The 12,321-nt window shown below is 40.9% G+C and overlaps 1 protein-coding gene across 3 annotated transcripts in view; it reads right to left on the bottom strand.

The window, feature by feature from the left end:
- Nucleotides 1-12,321, bottom strand: part of cadm1a (cell adhesion molecule 1a) — a 432,536-nt gene that overhangs the window by 36,143 nt on the left and 384,072 nt on the right. The window lies entirely within an intron of this gene.

Below are 12,321 nucleotides of genomic sequence, written 5' to 3'. Positions count from 1 at the left end.
CTCAAATCACTTCATAGACCCATCAAATGAAAGGGAAACATTTGGAAGTTGCATCTCTGTTATTTAACAAGACACAGCAGTTTAATGTCTTCGATTGTGAGGTAACAATGGCTCAATGTGATAATGTTAAATGCATTTGACTGAAGTGGTTTTGTTTGCTATTTAAGTGGAAGTGTTAAAAGTATGTTTTTTTAAAAGCCTCTCCTACCATAGTGAAGAAATTTCAGACATTTGTCTGCTCTTATCGCACTGTGCAATTCCAAAAGCTATGGAGTCACACAGAAAAATGATCAAAGAACGTAAAAAGGAAGGGAAGGGGGCAGGGGGCGGAAAGAGAGAGAAGGGATCTGTTCAACTGTGAAGTGGAAGAAGAACTAAAGGAACATTGTCCTGCAAACAATACTACTAGGGTTGTGGAACACTCTCCATCCATTTACAAATGCTCCTTGGGAAAGGAACAATTTAGTGAAATATTAGGTTAAACAGCTAACGTTCTCAACAGTTAAAACTCCAGTAGAAAATAAAATGTGTTATGGGTGATGCGGTTTAGACACTAAAATATTGAAGGCAACAAAAATAAAACAAACTTGCATTCCTCAAAACGGTGTGATTTTAGGCAAGCTGAACAGCAGTGACAAATGTCATTTTAATTTACAATGTTTACAGATATACGGTGCGGTTTCAAAAAAAATCACTTTTCAAAAGTGTAAAGACATGAAATGAGTCAAGTCTGGTGAAAACTGGAATTATTTTCTGATAACAAAATGATGATTAAACCTGCAGCAATTGGGGCACAATTGTTAATCTTCAGTCATTTCAGGTCAGTTGATAGCTACCTCAACACCAGGAAATAAAATACAGTGAAGAGCAAGTGTGATTGCACTAGAGAGGGGACAGAGGAGATTTACGAGGATGTTGCCAGGATTGGAGAATTTTAGCTATGAGGAAAGATTGGATAGGCTGGGGTCGCTTTCTTTGGAGCAGAGGAGGCCAAGAGGAGATTTAACTGAGGTGTATAAAATTATGAGGGGCCTAGATAGAGAGGATAGGAAGGACCTATTTCCCTTAGCAGAGAGGTCAATAACCAGGGAGCATAGATTTAAAGTAATTGGTTGTAGGATTAGAGGGGAGTTGAGAAGAATGTTTTTCACCCAGAGGGTTGTGGGGGTCTGGAACTCACTGCCTGAAAGGCAGAAACCCTCATCACAGGGCTACGGATCAAGAGTTAGAAAGTGGGATTAGGCTGAATAGCTCTTTTTGGCCGGCGTGGACTCAATGGACCAAATGGCCTTCTGTGCCGTAAATTTCTATGATTCTATGAAGTGGTAGATTCTGAACTGACTGATCGGTCAGGATCCTGTTTAAAAGTTAGTACCAGAAGCTGACTTCAGGAAATAGCTGTCCAAGTTTTGGGTGAAAAGGCACCTGTTTTAATAAAGTTATTGAACAACTATTCTTAAATGCATGTGTCATATTACCACACGTGCGCATATTTTGAAAGCATAGTATGACAATGCACTATAATTGAACAACTGTAAATAGTATTTTCTTTTTCCAATAGATTTTAATAACATTTATTGAGAATGCAAGATATTGGTTGCCATTTTTGAAGACATTAAACTAATGACGGCAAGAGATTCTTTAGCAGTGAAATGTTCAGGCGAGATCTAATTATGGAGTGTGTGTCCATTACAGCATTGACATTTTCAAAATCAGTTCACTAAACTTTGGCAGAGGTACCGGCTATATTGGATTGACTGCATCAATCTTTCCCCACCATCAGACACTGACGAGATTAATTTTGACATGGGTGTTTTATGCAGAGTTGATTTAAACATTTTAAATGAGAAACTGTGTGGGTCGGGTAAAAGAATATATTAAAATGTAAATTTCTTGCATTTAGATGGGTCTAAAACATGTATTACCCTGTAGGAGGTATATTTAATGCAATTGTCCTTAGTGGTCAGCCACTCACTCGCTCAACTGGGAGCCACTCAGCAATGGAGCCATCAGAAAGAGCTTACAGAAGGAACTGTGCAAATTCACTGCCTTTCTGGTGCAGAATACCAATCGGAAGGTGACAGAGTCTGAACACTTCAGAACCACTAGATACCTCAGGACATGCTTGTACTGAATTTCTCACAAACAAACACAGAAGATGCTGGAAGGACTCAGGTTGGCCAGCGTCTGTGGAGAGCAGACAAGTGGAAGGGTGTGCGAATTCTTTCAACGTGGGGTGGCCGTTGCACACCAGCCACTACACGGACTTGACAGAGCAAGGTCTTGGTCCAATGGCAAGGGGATTCAGGGTGATTGGAGACCAGGCTCTGCTACATGTGCCTAGCACACACACACTCACGTTCCTACTGACCTCCTCCCTCCCTCCCTCCCTCCCTCAGGCCCTCTCTCCCTGGTTTTCAGAGATCACAGTGTTGGCGAGCGCATTAATCTTGGAGCAGACAAGTACACCTTTCAGGTGTGGCCCCCCCCCCACCCCCACCTTCGTCAGAACGCCATGATTTAGGTGGGGATGCGTGGGGAGAATGCGCTGCAGTTCCCATTCCTGGTCGCCATCTTGTGACTCTGATTCTGATGAAGGGTCCGTACCCAAGATGTCAACTTGTCTGTTCTCCCCATAGACGTTGGCAGATGTGCCGAGTGTTTCTAGCATTTTCTGTATTTGTTTCAGATTTCCATACGTGCTATCGAATTACACTCCTTCCAATTGATATCCAGAAGCAGATAAGACATTTCGTTTGCAGTGCTACTTAGAGGGCTACCGCTGACTGGCATCAGCTAAGCAATTCACTCACAAAGCTGAAGACCTGAAGTAGTGCTTCCCCACTGTGTTATAGAGTCATTACTTACAATTTCACACTCCAGAGCTCCTCCAGATGACTTACTTGCTAAGGCAGTGTCTACTGTGGAACGGTACCTGTATAGAGCTGGCAGGTTAGAACCGTGGGCTTTGCTGGGTTAACTGATCTTAGCCAAGGTGCTGGTTGGACACTCAAATTTACCTATTGTGCTTAGTGTAGATGGGATTGAAGTTGAGGGAGGAGTGGCATGGGGCGAGGCGGGGCGTGGGGAAGTCCGTTATATCCCCCATTCCTGATCGCCATCATGTGACTCCTGTTGTAAAACATGTTGAGGTTGAATAAGGACAGGATGAGGTTCAAATGTGATGCCTTCCATGTGCAAATAGTCTGCCAACACTCAAATAATCAGGCACGATGAATGGATACTTGGGTGAGATACTATTATTGCTGCCGCCTGTCCAACTGTACCCCAAGACCAGTCAGTACCGGTGGCTGGACGAGGTGAGGGGAGAATTTAGTATCTCCCACAAGGTTGGGCTTGTAAGTTGAATTTCCTTTAAACTTACATAGATGAAGTGAATACTTTCAATATTTACAATCTATATTAATGACTTGGATGAAGGGACCTAGTGCAATGTTGCCAGGTTTGCTGATGTTACAAAAATGGATGGGAAAGCAAGTTGTGAGGAGGACACAAAGCATCTGCAAATGGATAGAGAGGCTAAGTGAGTGGGCAAAAATGTGGCAGAAGAAGTATAATGTGGGAAAATGCAAAGTTATCCACTTCGGCAGAAAAAATAAAAGCGCAAAATTATTTAAATGGACAAAAATTACAAAATGCTGCAGGACAGAGGGACCTGGGGTCCTTGTGCATGAAACACAAACCGTTAGTATGCAGGAGCAGCAAGTAATCAGGAAGGCAAATGGAATAATGGCCTTTATTGCAAGGGGGATGGAGTACAAAAGCAGAGAAAAACTGCTACAACTGTACAGGGTATTGGTGTGGCCACACCTAGAGTACTGCGTACAGTTTTGGTCTCCTTATTTAACCTCATCCTGTCCTTACTTGCATTGGATGCTGTTCAGAGAAGGTTCACTAGGTTGATTCCAGAGATGAAGCATTTGACTTATGAAGAAAGGTTGAGTAGGTTGGGCCTATACTCATTGGAGTTTAGAAGAATAAGAGGTGATCTTATTGAAACATATAAGATAATGAGGCGGTTCGACAAGATAGATGCGGAGAGGATGTTTCCACTCGTGGGGGAATCTAGAACTAGTGGGCACAGTCCCAGAATAAGGGGCCGCCCATTTAGAACTGAGATGAGGAGGAATTTCTTCTCTGAGGGTTGTAAATCTGTGGAATTCTCTGCCCCAGAGAGCTGTGGAGGCTGGGTCATTGACTATATTTAAGGAGGAGATGGACTGATTTTTGAGCGATAAGAGAGTAAAGGGTTATAGGGAGCGGGCAGGGAAGTGGAGCTGAGCCCATGATCAGATCAGCCACGATCTTATTGAATGGCGGAGCAGGCTCAAGGGGCCAAGTGGCCTACTCCTGCTCCTACTTCTTATGTTCTTAAAGCACACCTCTCTACACTTTCATTTTCTTTTAAGTTATTAAGACATAGTTTCAGTTCAAAAACTTCTGTACTTTGAGTTCAAAGAGTGTCACTGCATGCTAAATATTCAATTAAGATACATCATTCTGTAAGGATCAACTGATTAAGCAGTGATCTGGGCAAGTTACTGAATTATTTAGATACTCCTATTTTTTCTCCCCAGAACAAGTTTAAGAATTTCAAATATATCTGGTTCATTACCGAATTGTTAAAAACTTTAATCTTCATAATCATAGAAATAAATTTATTTTCCAGAAAAAACTGGAATCAGTTTTGGAATATTAATGTAACGAACACATTTATGTCTGCAGTTAGCACGCAAGGCACTCCATTTGGATTTGTGCATGATTGTAAAAGCTTTTGAAAAAAGATTATTTTTTTAAAAAATCAGGCCCTCAGAGAGAAACAGCAACTTAGTGAAAACACTTTCCCAGAGACAATTGCGTGTCCTCATCACAGTGATTGTGCAATCGTTTGTGTACCCCTTCAAGATCATTGAAATGCACAGAAACAGATAGGATTTTAAAAAAAACGGGCGCTCAACAGATTGCCTCTGAAGCGACGATCTTTGTCTTTCAGTTTAAATTGTGTCAAGATTTTAAAACTGTGCTTGGTCTGAAAGAATAATGGTTGGGGCAATTTATCTGGAGAAGTTGCAAAAATATTCAGTGAACACATTAGAAATTCTGCTTAAAGAAACATTTATTAAAGAGGGAATTTTTTATTTACATGAATCATTTGGCAAATGAAAAGTTTTTGAAGGCAGATGACTTTTTAGAAAGCAGTCTGCAATACTGCTCAATGTAATGGATGAGGCAATATTTAGGTCCCTTGAAAGAATTAATTAAGAAAAAACATTTTGGCATAATTTAGCACACTGCACTCAGTTATTTCAAAACTTCATGAAAATTATAGGATAAATTACCATCAACTTGTGTAATAAACCGAGGCATGAAAATATATCCTCAATATTAATTCTCCCTCCTTCAAAATCAATCCTTTTTTTTTTTAAAAGCAGATTTAGAGAATATATTTTGCTTGGTTTCATTTAATAATGGAAAAAAAAATTAAATCAAATCAAATCAGGACTATAATTACTAACCAGGTGTGAACAGAATTTGTAACAAACTGCAGTGTATACACATTTCATGTCTTGTTAGAATGCGCTTAGTTCGGCATTACAGAGATAGATCCAGAAATATTAATGTAGGGATACAGTAAGAATCTATAAGCTTAACCAACTAGAGCAGCAGGCTTTCTGTGCTTGATCAGAAGTATGAGGAATAGGATTACCGCTTTGGCATTTAAGTTTTAAACAGATATTTCATTTAATAGGCATAAAGCGTAATTAATTGCAAAACAGTTAATTAGCATGCTTTTGAGCACGGAGTGATGAGCTGCATTTGTAGTTTCTTTTAAAAAGATAGAATAGATCACATCTGTCCTCAATGTGTCAATAAAATGGAAGTCTTACTATTTATCCATCCCTTTCAAGGATAATGAATAGCATTTCCATCATCAGCAAACATCAGCTCTTGTACATGCCAAGGACTTGAGGCCCACCAAGGCTTTTTCTTACACATTTTCAACTTGCTTGAGGGAGAAATTCTTTGTATTATAGTTTGTGAATTTATTACACAGCATGGGGAACTTAAGATCAAGGTTATTGTTTTGAGCAGAGCTGGAAGAACACGCTGTTTCATTGAACTTAAGAGATTTTAGTCTGACGACAGGATCTTCAACCTAACAATACCCATTAAAAACTTAATGCTTTCACAGCCAAATACATGACCTTCACCAAAAGTTATGATCTTTCAGTGCTATAATCAAAGAAGTTCTGCTCTTTGAAGATGTAATAGTGTGTGCGCTGCTTCAGCATGGTGGCAAAGACCAATTGGTCCGAAACTAGAAACTCAAATACATTCTTCCAACCTTGCTTCAAAACTGAGGTAAATAAACTCGAGAGGTGTATAACATATAGGCCAACGTTGCTTTATTCATTTCCTCTCATGCCCTCGTAATCAAGGAGATGGGCAAGCATGTAGGCGGCCTGGTGCTCGGACTCTGCCAATGCCACTGGAGGTGGCTGCTAAGAGGCCCAGCACAGCTGCTCAAGTGCACTCTTCCTCAGATCGACCCTCCTCTGAAGTACCTACCTTCCACTTGGAGCGTCCTCATCACAACAGCCTGCAGAGGTGAAGTAAAGTTCTCTCCCTACGACACAAGTGCACGAGTACACAACCACACTAAGCTGGCCCCCACACTTCAATCTGCATCACTGTTAAGGGCTTATTTCATTGGCGCCTCTGTTTGAATAAGTAGCGGTTTCAGCAGGTCCAGATCTATATGAGGCAGCCTAGACTGAATTTGAGAGGCTTCAGCCAAAAGACTCAGAATTCTGAATCCTATTATTCTCAACACAAGGACACAGTGAATGTGCCACAAATCAAAAGCAATTTATTATGACAAAAGTTTTTTGTTTTAAAAAAAGCTATGTTTTTTTTTAAACCCCCAGCCAACCTTGGACCAACAAAATTGTGAAGTGCTTTGTGGTCGCACAAATAACCACTCCTCGGAGAAGAGTGCTTTGACAGTATGATTTTCAAAGACACAAATGAATCGCTGCGGTCTTAAAAAGCACAAAATTATCCTGTCATAACATTCGTGTTCATAATCAAGCAGGTGACAAGGACAAATAAGTCACTGCATATCCTGCAGGAACTTGTAAATGATAATCAGAAGAAAAATAGAAAAGCTGGTCAGAATTTGAAATGTGATGCAGGAGATTTATATTAAAAAAAAGATAAAAAGAAACAAAAGCAACCACAATGCACTAGCACTGTGCCTGTCCGCAGTAAACATTTATAAAGAATTTATGCCGGCCACAGGAGTTGGACGAGTACAGCAGTCTGTGTTGAAACAGGGAGCTAATCAATTCCATAAATTACCCTCAGCAATTAACATGAATAACTATTGCTTAAAAAAAAAGTAAACCTAGGATTTAATTCCAATTGATCTTCTGACTGCCTTTGATGTTTGACAACATTAAGATATGGCAAATAGCCGGTGAATCTCTCTCAGGGAAAAAAAAATATTCATCTTCAAATATAGTGCTACAGTCCAATAACAATCAGGATTTATGGGAAAGTCTTAGCATATCAGCTGCAGACTATCAGAGCTTCAGGAGGCAATTACGATCGCCATGCAAACAGCCTACTCCTCCACTGGAACAGGATATCACTTTTAAAGAAAAAATCTCATCACTCGAGAGAACGAAAAAGAGCATTTCTGTGGTTAATGTTCTCAGGATGGCTGCCTTGATATCCTATTATGCTGCAGTCTCACTTTCTAGTTTATCTACACTGACTAAAGACAGGGGGGAAAAATATGCAACATGAATATCCTAAGCGAAGAATATGGTTGCAAACAAATGCTAGCCTTTACCTCAGACTGCAAAAATACTGTACAAGTACTGCGGCTAAACCCTACACCCTTAGATTTACCTGTACTTAAGACAAATGTATAATGGTTGTTGAACTCGGCATTAGAATAAGCAAATGGAAACTAATTCAGTAAAAGGGCCTTTGGATTCAACACAGCTGGCTTCAACAGCAGAGGATGTAAAAAAAAAGTAAGCGGAGTACAGCAGAAACTAATGCAGGGTCACTCACAACTTATACTAACTGCCCACAAAAAACTGGAAGGCTGAGCTCCTATACAGGGTCAAGAAATATTAAACAACAAACCTGCGGGCCTGTGAGGGCACTTGGACATTTCCGAGCCTTTTAAAAATAACCTCGGAGGAAATGCTTTCAGAGCAATAAAGCATCCACAGAAGGGACATTAAAAACATTTAGAGATACCGAAGATTGAAACTTATTCTGCCCCCACTCCTTGCCGATAATCACCACGTTGGCCCTTCAGAATGGTCAGCTGACGTCAGTGACCAGCAGGGTCACGGGGCGCACTATTGCGTGCTCGGCCTCGAATGAAACTTTTCTAGGCTTGCACAACTTCTGCTCTGTGTCCAGGCTATCATAGGGACCAAGAACGCTTGAATTGAGACGTCTCAGTGGCAACAGGAAATGTTCTTTGTCTCCCACTCCTCAATGTCGGAAAAGATGGGAGATTGAGGACGGGGAAAATGGAGAAAACTTGCAGTAGTTTACATTGACAGCAGTAGAAACCCAAGCTTGGTGTTACCTAGTCCCAATCTCTTGATCTATCTTGGCTTCTCTGTTAAAAGTGTTGTCCGACAGTACAAGGGTTGGATTGTCACCTATCTGCCGTATTTTTTAAAACATTTTCCTTAAATTTGGACTTTTTAGATATTTTGTCACCAAATTATTAAAAAATCTAATTATAATAGTAACTTTCAAGAGGGAATTGGATAAATACTTGAAGGGGAGAAAAAGCAGGGAAGTGGGACTAATTGGGTAGCTCTTTCAAAGAGCCAGCACAGTCACGATGGACCTAATGGTCCCCTTACATGCTCTAAGGTTCTATGAAAGACAATCCCCCATAGAGGTTACTTGAGAAATAATTATTGTTTAAACACAAGATTAAATAAGTGAACCTATTGCTAGTAAATGGGAACAATTGGGACAGCCGGGACAAGAGCTTGACAATGGGCAAATTCAAAAAAAAAAAATCAATTTTAATGTATATTAGTTAATAGCTTTCTGTATATGTGCACACAGCCGGTCCTTTTTGCAATGGTTTCCTAATGGGAACTCATCAAGGACATCAGATAGCCTTTAACACAACTGCTATCTACCTTGTTTATACATAGAAGGTGCACAGACTGAATTTGTACACAACTGATCTTAATGTTCTCCTGGTGGAAGACACTCGTTTGCAGTCTCTTCGGTGTTAAGGGAAAATGCCTAAAACATTTAACAAATTGTACGACTCAAATTTACAAAAGGATCAGATGCATTTACTCTATGGAGCAGTTCAGCCTACCCCTCCAGAAATAGGAGTAGGCTATTCATCCCCTCGAGCCTGTTCCGCCATTCAATGAGATCATGGCGAATCTGCAACCTAACTCCATATAGTTAGTCTTTGGCCCACATCTCTTAATACCTTTGGCTAACAGAAAGCTATTAATCTTCAATTTAAAATTAACAATCGATCCAGCATCAATTTCTGTTTGCGGATGAGAGTTCCAAGCTTCTACCACCCTTTGTGTGTAGAAGTGTTTCCTAATTTCACTTCTGAAAGGTCTAGCTCTAATTTTTTGACTATTCCCCCTAATCCGAGACTCCCCAACCAGCGGGAATAGTTTCTCTCTGTCTACCCTATTTGTTCCCCTTAATATCCTGAAACGTCAATTAGGTCACCCCTTGACCTTCTAAATTCCAGGGAATACAACCCTAATTTGTGTAATCGCTCCTCCTAACGTAACCCTCGAGATCTTAGCCTTCAAAACTTTAGGGATTATTTTAAAAGGAAACCAAACTGCACTGAAAGGAAAACTGCAGATTTGTTTCTCAATTTCTATATTTTCCTTCAACCATTTGCTAGTTTGCAGGTTGAACACAAAAGTGTGATCCTTGTTTGACAGAGGGCAGGTCAAGAATCATGGGGTGTTTTCCTCTGATTCTGTTGGTTTCCCGGTTAAAAACATAAGAATTAGGAGCAGGAGTAGGCCATTCTGCCCCTCGAGCCTGCTCCGCCATTCAATAGCTGAACTCCACTTGCCTGCACTATCCCCATTTCCCTTGATTCCCTTAATATCCAAAAATCTATCGATCTCAGTCCTGAATATACTCAAAGACTGAGGCTCCACAGCCCTCTGGGGCAGAGAATTTCAAAGATTCACCACCCTCTGAGTGAAGAAGTTTCTCCTCACCTCAGTCCTAAATGGCCGACCCCTTATTCTGAGACCGTGACCCCTGGTGAACTTTTGTTGCACTTTCTCTATGGCAAGTTTATACTTCCTTAGGCAAGGAGACCAAAACTGTACACTATACTCCAGGTGGGGTCACACTGTTATCAGTGAGCAGGCATACTAGGCAGTTGTAGTGAAGGCTGGAAAGCCACTCAGCTACAAGAACACAGAGTGGGACTCATCATGTTTGCCTGCAATGTGGAGCGTTATCGGGCCAAATTTGGACATTGGTTGGATTGCTTGAATTAGAATTTTGATTACATTTGATCTGCACAACAATGAAAGTGCAGTTTACATCACTTCTCAAGAAGCGAGACTAGCTGTTGTATAGATGGGACGTGTTAATTCCCTGTAACGTGTTTATGAAATCATACTACTGCAGCTTCAGGCATGCAATGCAATTTCTCATCTTTATTGAGCCCTTCGATTTATGAGAGCCAGTCTCAATTCTCAGTGCAGATAAAATGACATCACTTGCTGAAAACAGACCCATGAACAGTGTCAGCTATGCCTCAGTGGGTAGCACTCTCGCCTCAGTCAGAAGGTTGTGGGTTCAAGTCCCGCTCCAGAGACTTGAGCACAAAAATCTAGTCTGGCACTCCAGTGCAGTGCTGAGGGAGTGCTGCATTGTCAGAGGTGCTGTCTTTGGGATGAGATGTTAATTTCATCTGCTCCCTCAGGAGAAAGAGCCCACTGCACTATTTCGAAGAGGAGCAGGGGTGTTATCCCCAGTGCCTTGGCCAATACTTATCCCTCAAATCAACATCACAAACAGATTATCTGGTCTAATATAAAAGCTGGAAATCTCAGCGGGTCAGGTAGCATCTGTGAAGTCAGATTATTTAGTCATTGCTATTTGAGGGAGCTTGCTGTGTGCAAGTTGGCTGCCACAGACTTAATTGGCTGTAAAGCGCTTTGGGACATCCGGTGGTCATGAAAGGCACTATATAAATGCAAGTCTTTCTTTTCTCTTTACATTTACTGCTTCTGTATAAGAAGAACAGGTGGGAGTGTGTTCGAGGGCAACAATACAGCACAGGTTTGGGAGCCTTTTGGCAGAATACTACACCGTGACTCCTAACACCCTTTAATGTCACAGTAGCACGCTGCAGGCAGCTTTTACAGAACAGAGTCAAATTTTGTTTATCTTCTTTAGGGATGGTCTTATGCCACACTCAATGAACAAAAAACCCATAAACATCTGATGATCAGGTCCACTGCTTGGTTATGCCTTGGGGACAGTTGCCAATTGTGTCAATTTAAAATGTCAATTTAAATTGCCTGCTGGGTATTTTGGCTTGGATAACTGTATCCTGTACTAGAACATATAGTTGAACCCTCCCCTTTCCCCTCAGGCCTATTCAGAATCCATTAACAACTAATTTTGTGGGCGGTTTTTCTGAGGAGGCAGGCACTTGACAAACCTTTTTATTTACCATGGATATAATACAATGACATAAAATGCACTGGATTGAATCAATCACTGTGCTCCTCACATGAGGAAAGTGATAATAGGTTTCTTGGCTTCCCTCCGACCCCAACAGAAAAATGTTGGAAAGGCATATTTTCATGAAGATAGCAATCCCCTTTTAACAGTTAAAGCAAAGCAGATTGCAATGGTCTTTCTTCTCACTGACAGAATCCCACACCTCAGTTTGAAGAAATATGCTTATGAAACTGGGCAGGTTTCAAGATCAAATCTCTGCGCTGATATCTATTTGATGTTGGAAGCCTTTTACTAAAAGATTAGCCGACTCCTGCTTTTGCCAGGGATCCCCACAATATACCTAATAGCAAATAAATGGGCTGGCAAAAAAAAATAAACCCTTCAGCAGAGGGCTTGTAAAAATGCTCGAGTCAACAAACCGCCAAGAGATTATTTTTCCAAAAGTGATCCTGTATTAAGAAAGCATTTTTCCAGCGGATCGGGCGTCTTTCCTCCGACACCACAAAGCGTACAACAGTCGGGAGATCTCAATCTGCCAAAACAAAA

This window comes from Pristiophorus japonicus, chromosome 11, assembly GCF_044704955.1.
Source record: "Pristiophorus japonicus isolate sPriJap1 chromosome 11, sPriJap1.hap1, whole genome shotgun sequence".
NCBI lineage: Eukaryota > Metazoa > Chordata > Chondrichthyes > Pristiophoridae > Pristiophorus > Pristiophorus japonicus.
The sequence above is the reverse complement of the archived record's forward strand: the minus strand, read 5'-3'. Positions and strand labels throughout refer to the sequence as shown.